The sequence below is a fragment of the Columba livia genome, chromosome 1 (genome assembly GCF_036013475.1).
Source record: "Columba livia isolate bColLiv1 breed racing homer chromosome 1, bColLiv1.pat.W.v2, whole genome shotgun sequence".
Taxonomy (NCBI): domain Eukaryota; kingdom Metazoa; phylum Chordata; class Aves; order Columbiformes; family Columbidae; genus Columba; species Columba livia.
Genome location: NC_088602.1, coordinates 100,030,830 through 100,052,886, shown reverse-complemented (window position 1 = coordinate 100,052,886; position 22,057 = coordinate 100,030,830). Strand labels below are relative to the sequence as shown.

The 22,057-nt window shown below is 45.4% G+C and overlaps 2 long non-coding RNA genes across 2 annotated transcripts; one reads left to right on the top strand and one right to left on the bottom strand.

Moving 5' to 3' along the window:
• Nucleotides 1-9,784: 9,784 nt before the first annotated feature.
• On the top strand, nucleotides 9,785-20,176 carry LOC110358203 (uncharacterized). The gene is made up of 3 exons (XR_002412375.2): nucleotides 9,785-9,972; nucleotides 18,628-19,371; nucleotides 19,526-20,176. It is a non-coding gene; the product is annotated as an uncharacterized LOC110358203 (long non-coding RNA).
• Nucleotides 10,419-20,356, bottom strand: LOC110358205 (uncharacterized). The gene is made up of 2 exons (XR_010473957.1): nucleotides 20,168-20,356; nucleotides 10,419-10,711 (listed from the first exon to the last, which is right to left on the bottom strand). It is a non-coding gene; the product is annotated as an uncharacterized LOC110358205 (long non-coding RNA).
• Nucleotides 20,357-22,057: the final 1,701 nt, after the last annotated feature.

The window sequence follows — 22,057 nt, the reverse complement described above, 5'->3', positions numbered from 1 at the left end:
TGAACAAGGCATGAATTGCAGGCTGTGTGAACAAGGCATGAATTGCAGGCTGTGTGTATTGGATCTCCACAAACTACCAACAGTGAGTAAAATTCACCCTTCCAGGCCTTTCTCCAGAAGTTATAGAGCAATTTGGGCTAGAGGACAGTGGAAGCAGAAGATCTGGAGAGAAGGCTGTCATATCGCTATGCCATTAGAAGTTCTTCCATGCTAGCCTCAGGGTCAAAATGGAAAACAATGGTCCAGAAGACAGATCAGTCAGGCACACAGACCTGAGGTAGGTACAGGGAAAGAACCCAGAGGAATGCAAAATTAGTGAGCTCTCATCACCCTCATTATCTGTCTTGGTTTTGGACAAGATTTTTTTTTATATTTCCATGAGACATCTTGGCACCGACATGATGCTAATTCCCATCCTCTCAGTTCCTTCTGTGGCTGTGGAAGGTGAGGAAGAATTTCCTAATGCGTGAATGGGGTTTAGATCAGACCCTGCAGTGCCAGGAGCAGCTGAGGGAACTGAGGCTATTTAGCCTGGAGAAAAGGAGGCTGAGGGGAGACCTTATCACTTTCCAGTTGATCTCTTCTCCCAAGTAGCTAGCAATAGGACAAGAGGAAATGACCTCAAGTTGCACCAGGGAAGGTTCAGATTGGACGTTAGGCAAAATTTCTTCACAGAAAGGGTTGTAAAGCCCTGGAACAGGCTGCCCAGGGAAGTGGTGGAGGCACCATCCCTGGGGGTGTTTAAGAGACACATAGATGAGGTTCTTAGTGACATGGTTTAGTGCCTGAGTTAGGTGATAGGGGGACTCGATGATCTTAAGGGTTGCTTCCAATTGAAATGATTCTATGATTCTATTCTGTGATTCCATAAACTCTCCCAAGGCTCAGCTCTGCTGTTTACCTGGACTGGTGCAAATTCTCACAAATGGGAAGCACTTCCAACTTACTATGAGGTGATCTTGTTTAACTCAGTATTTTTCTAATATAATGGTGTCACTTGTGACATAATTATACCCTTTGACCTGGCTTGAGGTTTTTTAATAGTTCAGAAACACTTAGTGGCACCTGTTGTGGAAGTTCCTATAACTGATGCCTGCAGAACCACGTCCTATATTGAGCTGGAATTTATCTACAGACCCTTTCCTTAAAGAGGAATAATTATCTGGCTAACATTAATCTAAGTGTTATACATACAAGTATGATCGACTGAGCTTTCCCTTTCTCTTGTAGGACCTGTGATGTTTGGATAATCCAAAAAACAGGACGTTGCCTTGTAAATGAGCCCATTATACGGCAGCCTCATGTATGTACTCATGGCTCTTTTTTTTTTTTTTAGCAAGGACTGTTTTCTAAGCTGAACTTTATTTGTCCTAGTTTACAGGCACTTTAAGGTTCAGCTGTAAATGCAGAGCTCGTAACAGTGCTCTGAAGATAAAATTCAGGAAGGCTCTGGTTCAAAAGCCAGCAAAATGCAGTCGAGAGACTCACTGAGATTTGGATAATGCCCAGACAGCTGGACATTGGGAAAGGCTGGCCATTGGGAAAGGCACTGCAACTAATTTGCTCCAGGACTGTTGCCTCTGAGGAAGCTGGGTACCAATGGCACAGGTTCACATGGGACTCCAGTGCTAACATAGTATCTATAAAATGTGGTTCTGCCCTAAGCATCACAGAAAAGGACTGAGGGAGGTCAGAAAGGCATGTCCTGAAGCCTCCTATTACCCTCAGCCAGCAGCTATATCGCCCTAACCAGTGATTGTACCTATCACTGGAGATGAAGCATTGGAAAAGTGACCTCAGAGGGGCCACAGGGGGTTTTATAGTTGGAGAGGAAAACCTTCTCCATGACCATGCTCCCTTGGCTGCAGCACAATAACTCCAGCAGTTGGGGTGTGCTCAGAGACACATACAGCTGAATGCCAAAAGCATTTTTTCCCCTGTTTGGACTGTGTCTATCTATTTACCAAGCATAATTATGTGCCTCTCTGGCCTCACATGGGCACTCACTTGTTTTCTTCTCCCACTGCCATGAAGTAGTTGAGAGTTTTGCAACAGCTGCCAGTGAGCACCCACAGCCCAGGGCAGCTGGAAGACACAGGATAAATAACCTCTCCTAGTAAAAGGTGGGACCAGTGGATCACATTCCCTTGGGCAGAGCGGGAGTTTAGCCCTCATCTCCCACATCCTGCATAGATGTCCCAGACACCTCCTGCTCTGTTTGTCAGCATGCGGGAAAACAAAAAAAAAAAAATATATATATATATATATATAAACGCAAGCCACATTTTTATACAGTGTCCTTTCACACAGTGTGGATTTCTGCTTTGAACAGGAGGGCATAGATTAATCATTTTTACAGTATTAGTACCTTTCATTCCCAAATACTTCACTTTTTAAAAAGAACAAGGGTTATTTTTTTTGTTTTACTCTGTAAATTATACTCAATGAAACCAGCACTTTTTAAGAGCAAATGTAACCACAACAACTTAGGAGAAGAAGTAGAGAAGTGACACGTGTCTCATTGGAAGCGCAGGGCAAATTTAAGTAAGTAAAATGGTAACTTGTGCTGGAGTCTGGACATAGCAAAGGCCTCGAGTCGGTCTGGTACCTGAAGGCAACCTGCTGAACTGATGCTGGGACAATTTACACCACAGTTTGTTTTATTGGTGTCATAAAGTGCCCTATCTGAACTAGTGGTCAGGATTTAGGAGTAGTTCAATATTGAAAAAAAATCCATTAATTGATTATGGTGTTTTTCAAACTTTCTGAACTGCCAGTGCTGTTTTGTTTGGTCAGCATATCTGTAGAATAAGGCTATTTGCAGAATGGGTGGCTTTTTAAAACCTTCTGCCACCTTAACACATTTTTCATCAAGCAAAGGCTGTAAAAGTGCCATGTGAATTCAGCCACCAGCTGCACCCAGTGAGTGGCAAATTAGCCACAACTGCTCCAAAGACAAGGGTTAGCAAATAGTTTGTAATGCCTGCCTATGCTAAACTGTGTTCAGAGAAACCAACACCAAAACATGGAAAAAAGCAAAAAAGTGACCCAATTTTGTAGCCAAAGATTGAGGCTGAATCCAGCTAAGGATTTGACCACCCTTTTTCTGCCTGGGGACTCGCCTGTCTAGGGTGTTGCTCCATGTCTTCCAGAAACACGGTGCTTTACCTCCATCATCACAGGGCTCTTGCTGCCACAGCCACCCAGCTAAGGGCCACCCTAAAAGGGAGACACCCCTCTCCCCAGTCACCAGCACCAGCTGCTTCCTGTTGCAGCTGGGTCTTTCATAAAACACCCTCTTTAAGTGCTGATTTGGCCTTGTTCTTAGCTTGAACTTCATCCAAGAACAGCATGAGGTGGTATGGCTGGAGGTGCTGTTTGGAAAACCTCATTCATGAAATGTAAATACTTGTAGGTGATTGCATAGATAATACGGTCTCATGAAGGAACCGCTTGATATGTCAGTGTTAATACCTGCATCCCTTCATTTCCCTGGTGTTTGTATGCACAGTACATATTTCGCTTATAGAATACAGAGCAGGGTTGTAATAGAGATGTCTTCAAGCTACATTTATTTGATGTATTTGTTTTTACATTATTTTTATGCTACTAGTGAATGGGCTGCTTGGGAATCAAAATGCCAAAGCTGAGATATGAACGGGATCACTCATCTCCATCCCCCATCATCTATGATAAAGAAATCAGATTGGTATTGATTGTGGCAGAAAGGGGAACAGAGTATACTACACTAGGTATGCAAGACCACGCCAGTCATTTAACACCTTGGAAAAGGTAGTAATTTTGCCTTAACTTTCTGCACAGTTTAGAGCTGTGCTGTGAATTGTGGGACAGCATTATGTCTTTCAGGAAGACACAGGGGGAAATATCTTTCAGCAAGCATAATTAACAAGCAACTTCATCAAACAGTGGTGATTATGCATCCTTCAAGGTTGAAAAATGGCAGGGAAAAGAATATTTCTTTAAAGAGCAAACTGCAGGCATTCGGACCTCTGCAAAGAGGGTTCCCAGCAGGACTAGACCTAGGGCTGTCAGTTCCTGAACTGTCAGCATCTCATTTTGTCCCAAGGGCATTTGTCCTGTGGCTTCAGCAATGGCAGCCCCAGGAATCGGCTGGGGCAGCTTCTTCCCTCCGCTGCCCAGTGAGAGGCTGCCTCTGTGGCTGGCCTTCCCTACAGGCAGTTTAACAAACCAGGGCTGCCACGGGCATGTCACCGGGTTTACTTCTGTTTTGGAGATAAATGCGTGCCCTGCTGCTTGGGTGTTTTTGGACGAATTGCTGCACACCCATAGACTGCCGCCAGGGCAGCCCCATGCCTCTGAGATCCCAGATCCCAAAACATACCTCCCTGTTTGCAGCTGCCGCTTCCTACATCTTTTTGTCTTTTGTCCTCCTGGATTGAGGTCAGCCAGACTGCACCTTCCTCCTGCCAGGGAGAAGCTGCTGAAGACCCATTACCTGCCTTGTGCAGAGCACAAGGGATTTGCATTTATCACTGCTCTGTGTCTTTAGGTCCTTCTGAAAGTGCTTCTTATCTCTCTCACCCATTGAGCAAGGGATGTAATAACTTGCAAGCCCTTACTGATACCCAGGATACCAACACCACCTTCTCCAAACAGACTGTGACATTGTGTCCATCACCCTGGCCTCAGCCCTGTGGGAGCTCTGCTCAGACCTTCTCTGTGCAGGTGCACATGGATTATGTATCTCTGCTTTGAAGCAGAAGATTTTATTACTTTCCCAACGGTTATAAAATACACTTTTAAGGTCTGTGTGTGCTTTATCCCTCTGTCTTGCTGGGAAGTGTGAAAAACAAGGTCTGAGAGTTTAAGAGCAAAGAATTTTTGTGCATGTTTAAGTTTGAGGTCGATGTGTGAAAAACCTGACTTCATGTCCTAAAAAAAGCTGTGGAGGTGTCACCAGTCTGTGATATGCAACTGCCTTGGAACAAACATATTTGCAAAGGAAAAAGTGTGTGCTAATTGATTTGTGCTAATTGATTTGTGCATGTACAAATGGGTGTGCTTATGTGTGGACAGACCAGTATACACTAATTGAGAAAAAGGAAAACAACACTATAAATGGACAACAGCATTTGAAAAATGCAAGTGTTTGTTTTTATGGTGCATTTATAACAGGCTATTAATATGCCTGCTATTCACATGTCCATACTCCTCATGCGCTAGTGTAAGAAGTAACACCTTTTATCAGACCAGCTGATAACAGTCTGAAAAAACAGGTATATTGGGACACACAAACAATTGCTTATGCCAGAGCAGATGTTTCTGTTCAGATCCAACAAAAAGTCCATGTACCCACTACATTTGTCTGTTTTTCATGACTTCCAATGGTTACAGTTGCTGTCAGTCAGTGGGGTGCAGCTGTCAGGAGCTGGTGAGGGTCTCCGCATCCCTGGGGATGCCCGCGTAGAATCATAGAATCACAGAGTTTGAAGGGAACTTCAAAGCTCATCTAGTCCAACCCCTGCCATGAGCAGGAACATCTTCAACTAGATCAGGTTGCTCAGAGCCCCATCCAGCCTGGCCTGGAATGTCTCCGTGGATGGGTCATCTACCACCTCTCTGGGCAACCTGTACCAGTGTTTCACCACCTACTTTGTAAAAAACTTCTTCCTCGTGTCTAGCCTGAATCTCCCCTCTTTTAGTTTCAAACCATTGCCCCTTGTCCTATACTAACAGGCCCTGCTAAAAGGTCTGTCATCACCTTTCTTATAGGCCTCTTTTAAGTACTGAAAGGCCACAATAAGGTCTCCCCAAAGCCTTCTTTTCTCCAGGGAGAACAACCACAACTCTCTCAGCCTGTCTTCACTGCAGAGCTGTTCCAGCCCCTGATCATTTTGTGGCCTCCTCTGGCCCCTCTCCAACAGGTCCATGTCTTTCTGTACTGAGGCTCCAGAGCTGGACACAGGACTCCAGGTGGGGTCTCACCAGAGCACAGGGGCAGAGTCACCTCCCTCTACCTGCTGGCCATGCTCCTTTTTTTGATGCAGCCCAGGATACAATTTGCCTTCTGGGCTTTAAGCGCACATTGGTGGCTCATGTCCAGTCTTTCACCCTCCAGTACCCACACGCTGTTCCCCCTGCTCCCCTGCTGCAACACTGGCTCCTGCAGCCAGCAGCTCCCTGCTCTCTGAAACTGAGTTGCCTGGAACAACTTTTCCATGGAAAATGTGGATTTGTGTGGTTAGACATGTTCTGTGGGGATATAGCTGGGACATCGATGGTCTCCAGTAGGCTCTTTCATCTCCAGTTTCCTCCTGGTGCTCAGACCCATGCTCTGGAGCTGCCCAGTTTCACCAGTTTTCCCATTTTACCAGCATGAAACTGGTACAGAACGGTTGGGAGCCTTGAGGGTCTCACAAATCTGGTAGCACTTCCCTTCCAGGACCAACCTGCTAAGGAGGGTTCATTTTGTAGAACAACAGAATATCAGGTTGGAAGGGACCACAAGGATCATCTGGTCCAACCTTTCTTGGCAAAAGCACAGTCTAGACGAGGTGGCCCAGCATCCTGCCCAGTTGAATCTTGAAAGTGTTCATTTGGAGAATCCTGAATTGGAGGGTGCTTACATTGGAGCAGGTGCTTAACTCAGGGGTGTTCAGCCCTTTGAGGTTTCACGCTTATCAACTGGTGCATCCCTAGTGACTGTCACAGCTTCAAAATAGGTTTGAAAATGTCAAAATAAACTGTTTGGACTTCCAGGGTTTGGAAAACTTCTGGTTTGTACCACATTTTTGTTCCTGACTGGAATGATATTTTTTGGGGTTGTTGCTGACATTTGGAAAAATCCTGTAAACTCACTGTTCCTCGACCTGTTCTTCCAAGAGCACTTTCTCAGGAGCAGCTCTGCAGACTCCTCTGGGCACACTGCCAAACACAGGGGATGTTTTCACAGACACGCAGAAGAGAGGTGCAGAGAAGCCTTTCAATTCTCTCCTATCTCTATATTTGTACCAAGACAAGCTAAAAAAAGAAATGCTTCCATACCTACAGTTGCACTAAATATAACCGTCTAGTTGGTTCTATATATACATTTTTAAAAGCATGACACACAATACTGTCAAAGAGATGAGACTGGAGAATAAATTACAATGCCAGAAGGCCAGAGCTGTCAGTCACTCCATGCATGGTAAAATGTTGATTGATTTGGTCCTAGAGAACAGCTGACTTTTCTCTTTGTCTTCCTCTGACATAACAAACTTCTTGTGTTCTCTGTTTTGCAAAAAAACACTCTAAAAATAATAATAATAACTTGTATCACTTGAAATCCCAGACCATACTGAGGATATGGTATAGAGGAGATTTTGGTTCATCTAGGGTTAAAACTCCTAGCCAGCGGTGCCAGTGATATCAGTTACTAATATTAACCTTGTGTAGCTGCATGCATTAAGGTGGTATTGGATGATAAGGCTGAAAAGCGAAGCAATCTGTTGGGCTACAACTGAAAATAGAGTCACTGCTGCAGAGGGAAAAACTTCATTCCCTCCTTGTCTCTTTCTTCAGAAATGAAAATGCAGGGAGCGGTGCCGAGGGAAGGAAAATCTGATTTCCCACTGCTAAGAGACAGGGTGGCACTTGTGAGTAGGATTTCAAGGTCATGGTGGTGATGCTATCGGTAGTGACAGGAGAGCCAAGCAGACAACAGGTGAAGGTTGTCGAGGTAGATGAGCCGATAGCTGTGGCAAGCTGCCTGCTGGGGGGCACCTTCAGCCCTTGTTTCTCACGCGCGGCACAGGGGAACCTTGCTGTCAAGGTGACAATCAGGAGGGGTGAGAGGTAAATCAGCCTCAGCTAGTGTGCCTACAGGTGACTGGGGTATTCGTGGTCACGCCACGCAAAAGGACTCTTCTGCTCACTTCTTTTGATCTTTTCACTTTGTCTGTGGGTACCTCCCCTCCTGTGTTCACATGCTGACATACAGGAATGACACAAGGTAGTGTAATGTAGATAGTACGTGCAGCAGTATGGCTCTGAAATATGGGCCAGCATCACGCCCGGCTGGTCATACACAGCCATAGACACAGTTCTGGCCTGCAAGGCTCAAGGGCCGAGCGATGGTAACTGCAACCACGCATCATCATACCTACCAGATGGTCCTCACACATCCTCACCCCCACCCCACACTGTCCCAGTAAACCTCCTCCTGCTGTGGGAGGGTCCTGAGACATCAGCAGTGCAGAGTCAGGCTGGGAACAAATTCTTGTTTCCGTTCATCACATGGATTCAAAAGCATATAAATGAAATGTCCAGGAATTAACTCTGGTGGTATCTTAAAGACCACGCAGTCTCAGAATCACGGCTCTGTCAGTAAAAGGCAGGGATTTGAAGGCAAGGCCCTGTGTTTACATTGATACCTTATTCCCCCAATTGTGTTCCACAAGCAACTCTAATCTTGGGCAAAGTACTTACCAGCTTGACACCTCTGTTTACTCCTCTTCATTTGACAAAGAGAAATCCTAAACCACTTCATGGGCTTGCGTGAAAGTTTGATAGCTAATATCTATATGGGCATTTGAGACCCCTGGCTGGGAGGTAGTACAAAAGGGACATTGACATCAAAGGTGCAAATATACACAGAGGTGGTTCAGGGACTAAAAGTGGCTTTTGCAAAGAGGCTACTTGAACTGAGGGCAGCAGTGTGAGAAAAGGTTGCACAACTCAGTCAAGATACGTGCCAAGCTGACACTCGGGCCTTACTTAACTCAGGCCTTTCTAGAGGGCAGTGGAAATTTCACCATGTCAAAAACTGATGCAAGGCATTCAAGAACTCATGAGCTGAATCTGGACCACCTTCCCTAAGTTACCTGATCTGGGTGGGGCATTGAAAAACACCACTGATCCTGGCTACAAGCACTCTGACCTACCCCTTGTTTTTTCACCAGTCTTATGTCCTCACATGCTCTTGCTCTCCAAAATGCAGAGCTGATCCAGACACTTGAAAGCCTCCAATCAAGGGTTTCTCTGATTATGCCGACACAGCAATCCCACTGGCAGAAATACTTACAGATCCTTGTTGCTTTTTTGCAATTAGCAAACAAGTATATTCTTGCAGTTTAAGCACTGAGGAGGTACGTGGGAGACTTGGATTAAACTGTAGCTTTGATAAAATCTTCTTGCAGAGAGTTCCATAATGCTGAATCTTTCTGTAAGTACTTATACTTCTAATGCCACACAGCTCCTACTCTCTACTCACAGCACTTTTGCCCTGTGACATCTATATAAACTTTTTTGGTGGTACTGGTTACCTGACCTGCTCCATGCCCTGAATTCCTAGATGTGTCTCTTACAGCTATCATTACCCATCCCTTAAATGAGGATTGTGTTTCCCTTCTCATAGAGCATACAGTGCAGTACTGACTACCACTTGGAAAATTTGTGCATGGTTTTTGGACTGATAATAACACTAACATACTTCTAATCATGCCTATAGGACTAAGAAGCCATGGTGATCTAAGTGATATTACAATGTGAGTGGAAAGGGAGCTAGGACTCATCCTGTATGATATTTTGTTTTGTTGTGTCTTTTCCCTAGTGTTTTTATCTGTTCCTCAGTTTTCTATTCCCCTCACTGTGAAACTGAGGACTGCCCGAGGCTGACACCAAGATGTTTGTCTGGCTGCTAATTTGCAGCTTTAAATAAGAAAGAAAATTATGCCGACTCATAAGGCCATGCAGCGCCAGCACTATTTTCCAGCAGGGACCAGTGGGAATGTGAAGGCGCTGCTTGTCCCCAGCTGGCCCCGAGCACTGGGCAGCTGTACAAGTATCTGCCATCTGCAGCTGCACCCTGCAGACCCAAAACACCCTGTCTAGCGAGGTGGGTAACAAGTCCTCTGAGCCCGGGAGTGAAACTGAACTGAAAAAACGCAATGGAGCCAAAGACGGCTGCAAAACAACTCCTGCTGTCCTGCCTTGGTTTGCCCGTTTGCTGGGGTAAGGACCCGACGGCCACATCCTGGGTGGGGGGGAGCCCAGTGTGACTTCGCTGGCACCACAGGGACATGGTTTGGTGCTAGAGTTAGGTTATGGTTGGTCTTGATGATCTAAAGGGTGCCTTTCAACCATAATGTTCCTATGATTCTGCAATTCTATAGCAGCGCGCTGGCTGCTGCCACTGTTTGTGTGTCTGGGGATCTAGGGGGATAGGGGGGAGAAAAGACTATTGGTCATTTAGGGGCAAGGAGGATCAGAGGAGTCATTTAAGAAATCAGCATGGCTGCAGCTGCCTGTACTCAATTTTGACCAAGAGCCCTAGGTGTAGTGGACAGGACTTTATAAATGTAAATACAGTAAAATAATCCCCCATTGGGCACTGAACTAAGTGCATACCTGGCAAAAGAGAGTTATTGTTGGAATGAATAAAGGACTCAGCATTCCGATTCAATGTGGATCACGCAAAGCTATTTATTACAGAAACAAGCCTCCTTACATATGCAACTATTCTCTGATCATGTGTCCACGCTCCAAGCATGCATTCACTAATTGGATATCATCTATGTTCACGAGCTGTCCATGCGCTGGCGTCTCACTGCTGATAGGTCCGTTGATTTATGTCGTGCTGAGGCCCTATTATTGCAGAACTGCCTCACTCCCACAGCAGATCCTGTTTTCCACTTTCTGAGGTGGCCTTGAAATTCCTTTGGGCCTGGCTGGTTCAGTAAAAAATCTCCATCTAATAGAAACTCATCCACAAATTACTATGATTGTGTGACATTCACCATTGCCTTCTTCAAATAAAACTTTCCTTTTGCCTTTGTAGGGCTTTCCAGCCAGCACTCGTATGTCATTTAACAGAAAGCATCATATTTAAGTATTGAAATTAGGTTTTGCTAGCTTCCAAGCTTGATCAGGGAAAGAAAAACACCAACACCATTACTTTATTACAACAAAATGTTTCAAATAGAACTTAAAAACCTTTTCTAAAATCCCTGTTTTAAGAAATACCACATCATTACTTTCCATTTGTGAATGGAAGCCAGAAGTACATAATTTCTGAAGCAGATTTGCTGGTCAGTGCCCAGTGATCTGCTGTTGGCCATGCCCAGATGTCGCTTGCAGATCCTTAGTGACCTGTGAGGCCAGGAGACATGATCTCCAGCTGGGCTGCACACCACATCAGGAAACTTACTCAAAGTAACTCTCATAGGTGGCACATGCGGTAGCCCCAGAACAGGGACTTGGCAGGGACCCTGGCTACGGTGACCTGACGTGACAGGTATGCCCCAGCACATGGCAGTGGCCCACATGCCATGCTCTTTTGGCATGGGGAGCAGTGACAAAAATGCTTTGGGCACCACTGGTCTGGGTTGTTAGAGTGTCGAACTGGGCTGCGTTCCCAGCATGTGTGTGGGAACCACGTGGGAAGGACAGCCTTAGGGCCAGGGCATGAGACTAGAAATTAGAGGAATTGGTTCACCTTGTGAATCAGCCATAAACTCCCTGTGTGACAAGGAAGCCAGACATCTCCCTGCTTTACAGTCACGCAGAAGGAAAATTCTGCCTTAACACAGACCAGGGGTGTAGGAAGCACCTGAGCAAAACCAGATCCTTCCCAGAGATCCTGCTGTTCTCACTGCTATGCTGCCTCTTCCTGCCCTCCAGAAATGATGTGGTGCTGCAATATAAAATCATGTCTAACATTTGATCCAGTTGCACACACAAAGAGGCAGCAAGACAGCTTGTGGCACCCACTGTTCCCCATACTGCAGCACTTCCACTTCTAAGGGTATCCAGATTTTGTGCTTGTCTTTCCCGGAGCCTCTCAATGCATACTGATATTTTAATGCCTGAAAGATGTATTGAGGAATGAAACTCTTAAGTACAGGCCCATCCCCTCAGGTGTCTTCTGGGTGTCCTGTGGGATCAGGCTCTTTCCTACTTTTGCCACTAGCACAAGGCTGTGCCAGTGGGATGACTGCTTCAAGGATTAAACTAGGGCCAGAATTAGCTCAATATTTTCACTACCGAGGCCAAGCCTTAAGGAAATCAGCAGAAATCTGGAGAGGAGGCTGTACCCAAGCAGCACAGTGTGTATCCTGGAATTGCATGGGCACCGAAGGCATTCAGCACAGCACAGCCCTGAGTCACACTGAGCAGCACAGATGCACCCAAAGCTGAAAACCCAGAAGAGCTGTACTATCCTAGTTTTTCCAATAGTCTTCCTCTGTAAAACAAACCCACAAATTTAACTTTTTAATTATTTTTCAAGTTTGGGAAGGAAGAGGGGAGAAGCAACGTCAAGGGTAACCCAGAGCCTCAGGCTGGTGTTGTCAAATCCCAGAGGAAAGAAGCCAGGAAAGGGAAAAAGGGAAGTGGGAGGAGAACTAGGGTTCCTGGAATTGTTCACTGCACGTACAGGAAAAATAACATTGGCCTCCCTTTCTCAGTAATAGAACAACCAGCAATGGGGATGCTTTGCTGTAAACACTGGAAACATGGATGTCTTCAGTCATATGCCTACAAGTGTCCATGCTTTCATCAGTGGACAAGGAAAAGTCTGAATTCTCTTAATTCTGAATTATTTGCCCAGCTGTACATTAGACAGAGAACAAACTGTTCATAACCATGTCCCTCTCTCATCGTCTCCCCATCTTCACCCAAAACATTAAGCACTGTGGAGCCCCCTGTTCTCAACAGTTTTCAGACGGTTCCACTGTCTTTATGTCTCACGGAAAGCCTGAAGCTCCCTGGGCAGGATTCCGTGAACGTTCAGCCATGCTCCACTTACACTGCTGCTTGCTTCCTAAAGATGGAGATGTTCAGGAGTGACAGGAGTGATTACAGATGATTTAGCAATGAACAGAGGTGTCATAAGAATGTCACCTACCTTTTTTGAAAAAGAATTTCCAGGTAAATAAATTAAGGACAGGAGGGTTCTTTCTTCCCAAATTACATTTCACAGGACAGAAAATGCAAATGAGCAAAACAGTACCTTTGATTAACAAACTGATTTTTAAATCTCTCACTCCTGATTTGTTTGCAGTCTCTCTTTCTGTGCAAACCATAGTGTTACTGCACCTTGTGATTCAATTTTGCTCACTTTCAAAGAAAAAATTAGTTTTTATCTTGCAACACTTTATGAGTATGCCCAAGACAATATTGTATGCATTTCATGAGTCTTAATCTTATCTTCTCCAGAATTTCCAGTAATCTTTGTGAAAACTTTGTATAATTTCCCCCCTTCATCTGCTGAAGAAATACAAGGCCAAGAGCAGAAGGAATCATTCCAGAACCCTGAAAGACACCCTGATTATCAAACATCCTGTTAGATATGCTGGGTCAAATTTAGTCCTGCTGTAAACTAATGCAACAGTGTTTAGAGAAGTCCAGCTTACATCTATTGAGTATCTATTTGGCTCTGTTTGCTTAGATAAATGATGTCAGGCAAAATAATATTCATTTGGGGTATTGATTTATTAAATCAGCCAATTATGTTTCATATGTGGTTCATAGGTTTAACTCCAAGTCTACTGAACTCAACACACATTCTCCTGTTTCTATGGGCTATAGAGGAGGCTCCTTGTGGACACTGTGACTGTCATTTGTCACAGTTTTCATCTGCCGGTTTCTTGCAGGTTCTTAATTTGGACAAACCTAAATTTCCAAGAGGAACTCATCTACCACCTTGCTGAGGCAAGAGTCAGAACAGAAAAATAATTTTGTTATAATGGAATAGTTTAGGACCTAGGGAAACATTGGTTTAAATTTTGATCTGCCATAGGCTCCCAGTGTGACACTGGATAAGTCACTTATGTCTGAGTTTATTGCACCTAATTCTTGCTATCTCACTGGAAGTCCCTACTATAGAAGCATAGTCTAAATTGGGAAGCTGTGTTGTCCTGAGGGCCAGTTAAGGGTGCTGGGAGCCTGAATAAGTTACCCTCCTGTGTTGCCTGTGTTCTCCACAGACTAGGCAGAAAATCTAGCCTGCTAACTCAGACAGTTTTGCTGGGTGCCTAAAGGGATCTATAGAAAGTCCAGGCTTTGACCTTTTCAATGGGGTTATTCCAAATGTGTAAAGAGATACTTAGCATTTAGTCCACACAGTAGCACTGTGAAGATTATAGTGAAGTAATGAGATCCATCCTGCTATTCCAGACAGAAAGGTGGATGGCTACATAGACTTTAAAAGAAAATCTGAAGGTTGGTTTGAATGCTGACACATAAGTTGTTTTCGATCTTTCAAACCTGTGCAGGATCTCCTTATGTTTCAGAATATTGATGAGCCTCTAGAATAATGGCATAACAGTGTTTTGTAGCCAAGATGATTGAAGGTCAGAAGAGAGAATATTACCTCTTCCTACAGGCTTTGCCTTACTTTGGAAAAACACATCTTGAGATTGAAGCTTGGGATTAAATCCAAAAGTCCACATCTGGGATGATTTTTGGAATTCGGCATAATCATTTGCAAAATGCTTGTGTTTACATTTCTCCTTGTCTCTTGTTATCTTCCATCATGAAATGAAGGGTTTAGGGAGAAACTACAATTGTGCCGTACTTTTTGTGCTGTTATGAGTCTTTTATCACTGTACTTAATAGTGATGAATTTTTTCAAGTAATTTGACATTCTACAAGGTAAGAAAGTAATTAGTGATGTGTGCTCTACTGAAATAGTATGGTATTTCATTTGTTGCCCCATGAGCTTTGCAGTTTGGCTATGGCCATTGCTAGGTAGACAAAAATGTTCAATACTTAAAGAATGAGAAGTAAAAGACAACTTTGGGTAACCTGATTATGCAGCTTGCTCACATTTTGGCTTAGATCTGTCTTTGATGCAATACAAGCTATGAATTTTAGCTTTCCTTTGTCTTAGTATGTGGCTGCTGGATTAGCCATTGCTTGTTACTTACCTGTCTCTCTCTTGTGTATGTTTGCTTACTCTGTACTTTTCATTTGCAATAGGCTCAGGTACGCAGCTGAAATCCAGGTTTTCTTGTTTGGGGCATGGGTTTGTGCCCCTATGTTCTAAGCAAGAGGTTCTGCTGCTTTTACTGCCTGATCTTATCAGAGTCACTTAGAAGGCACCAGCTATCTGAGTATTATCTAGTTGCTCAATTTCTCTCTGTTTGTGCATGCTTTCATAAAATATATTAATTGCATGGCAGGGGAGGAGTTAATGCTTTCACCTTCCCAAGGGGACTCTAGCAGTGTGACCTGACAGTGTCACACTGCTCGTTGCAGAATGACACTGGTTTGCTGTATCTTGGGCAGAGAGTCTGACCTTTGTTTAGACAAACCCTCTGCTTTCTCTGTGCTATCACTGTCTCTGATCTACAGCCACAAAGGAAAAGGAGTGGCCGGCAAAACTTCAAAACCCTAAAAACATTGCAGTCTGGATCTGCGGAGGTGCCTGCAATCCCAGCCTCCACTGGGAGGTGGTGGCTAAATCAGAGCTAACCCGCGCGTTTCCCAGGAGGAGACGCTTTTGCAGGCAGCCAGGCAGTTTATTTCCTCCGCAACTGGGGCACGATGCGCTGCTGGCGGAGGGCTGGATGGCCTACCCTCTGTGGCAACGGAGGCTGCTTCAGAAGCTCCTTTCCAGGTTTTCATGATCAGCGCACTTTCCAGTGCCAGCAGCATTTTGAAGCCTGCTGCAGCACTGCAGCGCTGGTAAAGCCTTTGCAGTCCCTCCTGCAGGTGCCCTCTCACCCTGATCTGTTACAAAGGTCCAGGCAGTCCTCCCCTCCCCGTCAGCCCACAGTTGCAGTGCTGTGAAATGAGATGCTATTAGGTCAGTGCCGTATCACAGGACAGTCACCTGCGTTGCTTCGTGCTTCTAAGTGTAATGGTGGGAAGGATTTTAACGTGTTGGGATTTCCCTTCCCCTGGGTTGCTCAGCAGGGCATGAGCTGCTGTGTGTCACTGCCCATTAGGAACTGGCAGGCGGCCAGGTTTCACTGGGTGGAAGGATGGCTGGGCTCAGAGCAACAGCATAGAAGGCAGCCAGGGATCTTTAGCTCCTCAGGACAGCCTGGCCACTGTTCCTCTGTTCTCCCCGGTTTCCTTCCCTCCAAGGATGTGGGCTGATGCAGCTGGGAAAGCAAAGAGGCGAGAGGATTCAGGTGCCTCTCAGGACACCTCAGGTCTGTCTGAAGGTGCAGCAAATGTATGCCACATCCCTAAACATCCAAACTTTAGTTTCTTTTAGGAAGTGGAATAGCTGCTCCTTCTCGTATAAATCCTGCATCCTCCCTAGCAGGTCAAAAGAAACTCATGGTAGCATGCAGAGCTCTTCAGAGTATCATGGGGCTTTATTAAAGGGTCGCATCTCTAATAGAGTAGTGTGCAGAGCTCCCAATTAGTTTCCCAGGCCTTGCTGTACAGATGCTAGACCGCAGCAAAACCCAGTCCCAGAGGAGTTAGGGAAGGCACCAAGGCTTCCAGCTGCTCTCACCAGCTGTGCAGTGACACCTCCCATGCTTTGCAATTTGCTGGTGCCAGTGGGGATTGAGTGGGTGCCCAGAGCTGCTCATACCTCTATGACATGCTATCCCTGACTGTTTTGCTTATGTAGTAAGGAGCAAAACTAGGGTTACTTGTTGTTATTGCACAGGGTCTACCGAAGTCATGATCTCCAGCAGTCATGGGATGAACTGTTGATTATACCACAAACTTTGTTGTGAATGACTGGCTCAATCCTTCCCTGCTCCTCAAGTAATAGGATTTCTCCCACCAGCATATCTTAATCAAAACTATTAGCCTGTCTGTTAGAAGGATGGGATGCAGATGGCTGCGTGTGGATGGACAGTTGTTAGAAGAGCGGTGTAGGATTCTCCTAATTCAAAAGCTGCTAAGATGTTTGATCCTGTATTACAGAAACCACATACTTCAAAGACAACAAAATCTAGGCCATAAGTAAGCAAAGGTGGGGAAAAACCAGTCCATCTTATAAAAAAAATGTGTGGCTGAAAGCACGCATTTAAGACAGCGATGTACTTTTTTAACGCATAAAAATTGACAGTCTGGCAAGGATCTGCACCTCTCTGTCAAAAAGAAATCCTGGGGAGCTGACGTGCTTTGCTTATCAGAAAGTCTGGGCCCCTGAGCTGGTGCCAGTGGTGCCCTCAGGAGCCCTCGCTGTGGCCGCATGCTGGGATCTTTATTACGGCTGCCTCATGGCTCTCTCCTCTGCTTCCCTTTGCTCAAAAATAAAAAGCCAGGCTTCAGCAAGAGGCACATCCACAACACCCTCAGGCCCAAACCCTGAATATCTTAAATGTTAAATAAAAAGCATAGTGGCTTTTTTTTTTTTTTTTTTTGTCAGAGGGAAGGCTTTGCATTTGCTGGCTTCTTGCTGCAATAAATTGGCAGATGATGCACTAATGAGAGCAATAATGCACTCACCCTACTGCCTGCGATCACTTATGTGCAGTTTTCCAGCTTGTGAAAGGCTCTAAAAGCTTTCACCAGACAGCTTGTCTGTGTTTTAGGGAGTGACACTAGTGCTGTTTATCCCAGAGAGGCAGAAGACTGTTTTTACAGTTCCTGGGACAATTAATTTCAGGCTAAAAGTGACCAATTTCTAGTTTGATCCAAGAAGTGCCTGATTCCAGCCATTTGCCAGCAATTTCAGCAGTGGAGGCTGCCTCAAAACAGGATATTCAGACTGCGTGCTTCAATAAACCACTGAATGTGTGGCATGCTGGGGTGCAATCAGCTGGCATCAACTGTGCTGTGCCATTTCGCACCAGCTGATGGTCAGCAATAGCAATTGTGTGAGTACTGGCACTAGCTGTGTTCTGGTGACAAAGTAATCTGTGTTCATGAGCCTTTTCTTCAACTCACAGATACGTGTGCAACTGACGGAGTCGTGCTTCAATTCGCACAATTGTTTCCACTTGTTCAGTTCTCTAGCTACCACTCCGTGACCGTCTTTGCTCATTGTTAAAACGTTATTTGGCAGCTTGGATGAACTCCCATGGGAGGTTAACACCAGGTTGTGATTAAAATTCCCCACCAAACAGCTGTTTCTTTGGAAGAAATGTACTGTTTCATTAATCTGTAAAACCACAGCAATTAAAATGGGGGTTTGAAACAACAACAACAACAAGCTGTATGCATCCTACCTCACTGTTTGGCTTCTCATTTCCCATGTGTTCTGCTTGTCTCAGTCACCTCTTCCTGCAGCGTCTTAGTCAGGGTGACTAAATTGACAGGTGATCTTTTACGACTTTCAGCATACCTTTGTCTACTTTGGGACCCAAATCATGGTCTCTACTTATTAATGCATCTTTATCTGAAGGGGAATCGACTCTATTTTAATTGCATATGAACGGGGTGATAATAAAATGTTAATTGCTTTTTCTGCTCATGAACTGATCTATATCTAGCAGAATTTGCCCTTGATGATCCCATAACATTGCAAACAAACACAGACACACCACTTGCATTAGAAGAATCCAGGTATCTCCCCCATCGTTCCCAGACTGCTTGATGCTTTTTCATTTCAGCAGTTGCACACTGTTGCTGATGTGGAACTGCTCAGCACATATGCTAATATCACATACTCGCTATACCAGCCATCCCTACATGGGAGGTTATGTGGATTTCTTTGGGAAGAAGGTGGTGTCTTCTTTTCTTTTTTTGCAGGACAGAAATCTTCGTTCTCATTGATTAAAGTACCTTGAAACAGCCCACTTGTCTACCTCAGAGGAATCCTTGGTTCACAGTACCCACAATACCCTATTAAAAATGTAGAGCTGCTGAAACATGTACTGGTCATCCATAGCTTTCTGTGTCCTGTAACATACCTCCTGCTGTGATAACTGAGCACCTGTCAAGATACTATATGGCTAGCCATGGAAATGGAAGTCCTCTTGAATTTATCAACAGACAAGCTTACATTGCTGTCTGGCAAGTTTCTCCACTTTTGTGACTCAACCTTGACCTCTAAGGATCTACTTCTCAGGGTGAGAAAGCAGCACATTCTCCTGGCAGATTTAATCACGGTCTCCTCTGCTGCGGGCTCTGACTCACAAGATGGTAGAGATATCTTTAGCCCAAACAAAATCACCTGAAAGCAGTCTCTGCTACGAGACACAAACCATACACTCGTGCCATAAGTTGCCTTTGGTATCCCAGGTTCCCAAACAACATCCACAGTGAAGTGGAAAACTGCCCACCACCTGAGGCCACCAGTTGATCACCAACACTGAGAGGTCACCTTTCAGACACTAAGACTCTGCACCATATTTAAACAGCTGGCCAAAGTGCAAGATACTCTTTATAGACCTGCTGTCCTTTGAGCTTCATAAGGATGCTTACAGCCTTGCAAAAAAAGCCATGTTACCGAGACATCAGGTGGTATTAGACTGCAATGAGAAACCACCAGAGGTGAGTGCTGAAAGATTCCCATCTCTTAACACTAAATTGGTTCATAATAACTTCCAGTAAAAGCAAATATGATTTGTCCTGTTCATTGATATCTTTCTCAAGTAATGCTTTTCACACAAGTTCAGGTTTGAGGCATTTCCCTTCCTTTTTACAGGCATTCCTTTTTCCCAGAATGTGTCCCAGAGCTGGAGCCAATTCCATTGCATTTCTCTACCTGCTGATCACAATTAAGCCATTGTCAGCTGGGGCCTGGTGAGCTGCTGAAGAGCTAAGAAGAAGCGGAGACCAGCATGAGGCCTCAGCAGCACATATGCTGTGAATAAACAAGAAATGCAGCACTATGTTCCTGAGGTGGCTGCACTGCAAAATAAGGTTCTAGTGTTCCCCCTGTGTGTGTCAAAGTCAGCTTTTGGAGGCCCAGCTTGCTCCTCACACTCTTACACATTGCCATCACATTTGCCAGAAGGGAAACACAGGGAAATAAAGGTTACTGTAGGTAAAAATAAATCCAACCATGGTCTTGTTAGGAAATCTTCCCAGTCACCCCTATCCTCAGGCAGCATCAGTAATCACAACAGAGAAGTTACCTCTGGTTATGGTGGTTGCCATAGGAGGACATACCAGGTGAGCTCTGCAGGTGGGCAGAGCTGCTCCCATCACCTGCTGACTGCTGAGGTCCTACCAAACCTGCTGTGAGCTCAGAGGCATACACATGGGCTCTGAAGCACAGTTCACAGTAGCCTTTACCTCATTCTTCACCTATTTGTAAAAGAAGTCTACTGAGATGCTGACTTACCTGCTGGGGACAGGTAGGTTCTCGTCTCAGATCTCCAAGGGAATCTTTCCAGGAGGCTGTGAAGATCAGTGTCCTGGTTTCAGCTGTGACAGAGTTAATTTTCTTCCAAGTAGCTGCTACAGTGCTGTCTTTTGGATTTAGTAGGAGAAGAATGTTGATAATACACTGATGTTTTGGTTGTTGCCAAGCAATGTTTATACCAACTCAAGGACTTTTCAGCCAGAAGGCTGCAGGTGCACAAGAAGCTGAGAGGGGCCATAGCCAGGATAGCTGACCCAAGCTGGCCAAGGGGTATTCAATGCTTACGATGTCATGCTCAGTATACATATTCAGGAGGAGAAGAAAGAAGTGGGAGAAGTGTGGAGTTATGGTGTGTCTTCCCAAGTAACATTACGTATGATAGAGCCCAGCTTTCTTGGACATGGCTGTAGTGAATGAAATCCTTGCTTTGCTTTGCTTGCATACCTGGCTTTTGCTTTATCTGTTAAACCGTCTTTATCTCAACCTGCAAGTCTTCTCACTTTTACTCTTCTGGTTCTCTCCCCCATCCCACCAGGGAGGAGTGAGTCAGTGGCTGTATGGGGCTCAGTTGCTGTCTGGGGTTAAACCATAACAATAAGTCAGCCTCTCTCCACATGCCCTGGGAAACCGTCTCATAATTAGATGTTCATTAACTGCCCAGTGCAGAAGATGATGCAAGACAGGCATGCACCATGACATTCCTGAAATATTAGTGCTTGCCTATTTCAGAGGATATTTTGTGAACAGCAATTATGACCCATAATCTGTACTCTCATAGCAATGGGAGGCAGTAGTTGCATCCACTTAGAAATTTATAACAACTTCCGAGCCAAGTTGATAAGAATGCACACACTATTAAGGTCTTTCACAGGATATATGTCTCACCCTTATACTAAATTAAAAAACAAAACAAAAAAACACAAATAATGAGAAGGTTTATCCTTAAAACTAGAAAACATAGTAAGGGTGAACCTCACACTGAAAAGAAACCCCACCACCTAGGGACCTTGATGGCCCACAGACAAACTCCTCATGTCATGCTAGCATAGCAGCCCAAAGGACAAGGAACCCTCCCCTCTCCCTCAGGGCTCTGTGCAGAGGAGATGGCACCTCTTCCCACTCCAGGGGCAGGGCTGGAGGATGAGGAAGAGGGGCCCGCATGACACCTGGCAATCAGCAATTCTTTTATGGAATGCAGGGAGACTTCGTGCTGGCTGGCTGCACCTCCCTTTCCCACCGGTGGAATGTCTGGATCCATCGCCCCTTGTAGCTGCTGTCAAGCACAGGGGGCTGTGCTGCTTGCAGGGACCCAGGTCAGTGGGGGCTCACTGAGGACCCCCAACTGCCCCCACTGTTGTCACCATCTCAACAAGGGAACCCCAGGCATGGTATGAGGAAAGGGCTGGAGCCCAGGGCACGCGAAGGGAGGTGGAGGGCATTCCCTGTGCCCAAGGCACAGCAGGATAGAATAGGGGAACGATCCTCAGGAAAGGACTATCAGCCCCTCTGACCCTCCTCCTGCAGGAGGGGATCTTTCAGGCCACATGACCTCCAGCTCCCAGAAGAGCCATCTTCGGCCACATGCATTGCCACCACAGTGGCCTCCTGATGTCACGAGCCACCTCACCACCATTTGTTTTGGGCCCTATAAATACAGGGACCCTGGCATCTGGCCCACAACTTGAATCCCTGGGGAGGGACCCACCAATAACACCTCAGCCTTGCCAGGCTCCCTGTTCATAACACTTGGCAGAAAGAGCAATGGCTCATGACTTTCTCCAGCATGGTGCCATGCTCTGTTATAGTCTGTGCCACATCTGCTCATTGGCAGGAGCTGCTAAACAGAAAGTCCTTCATTAGCTGAGGTCA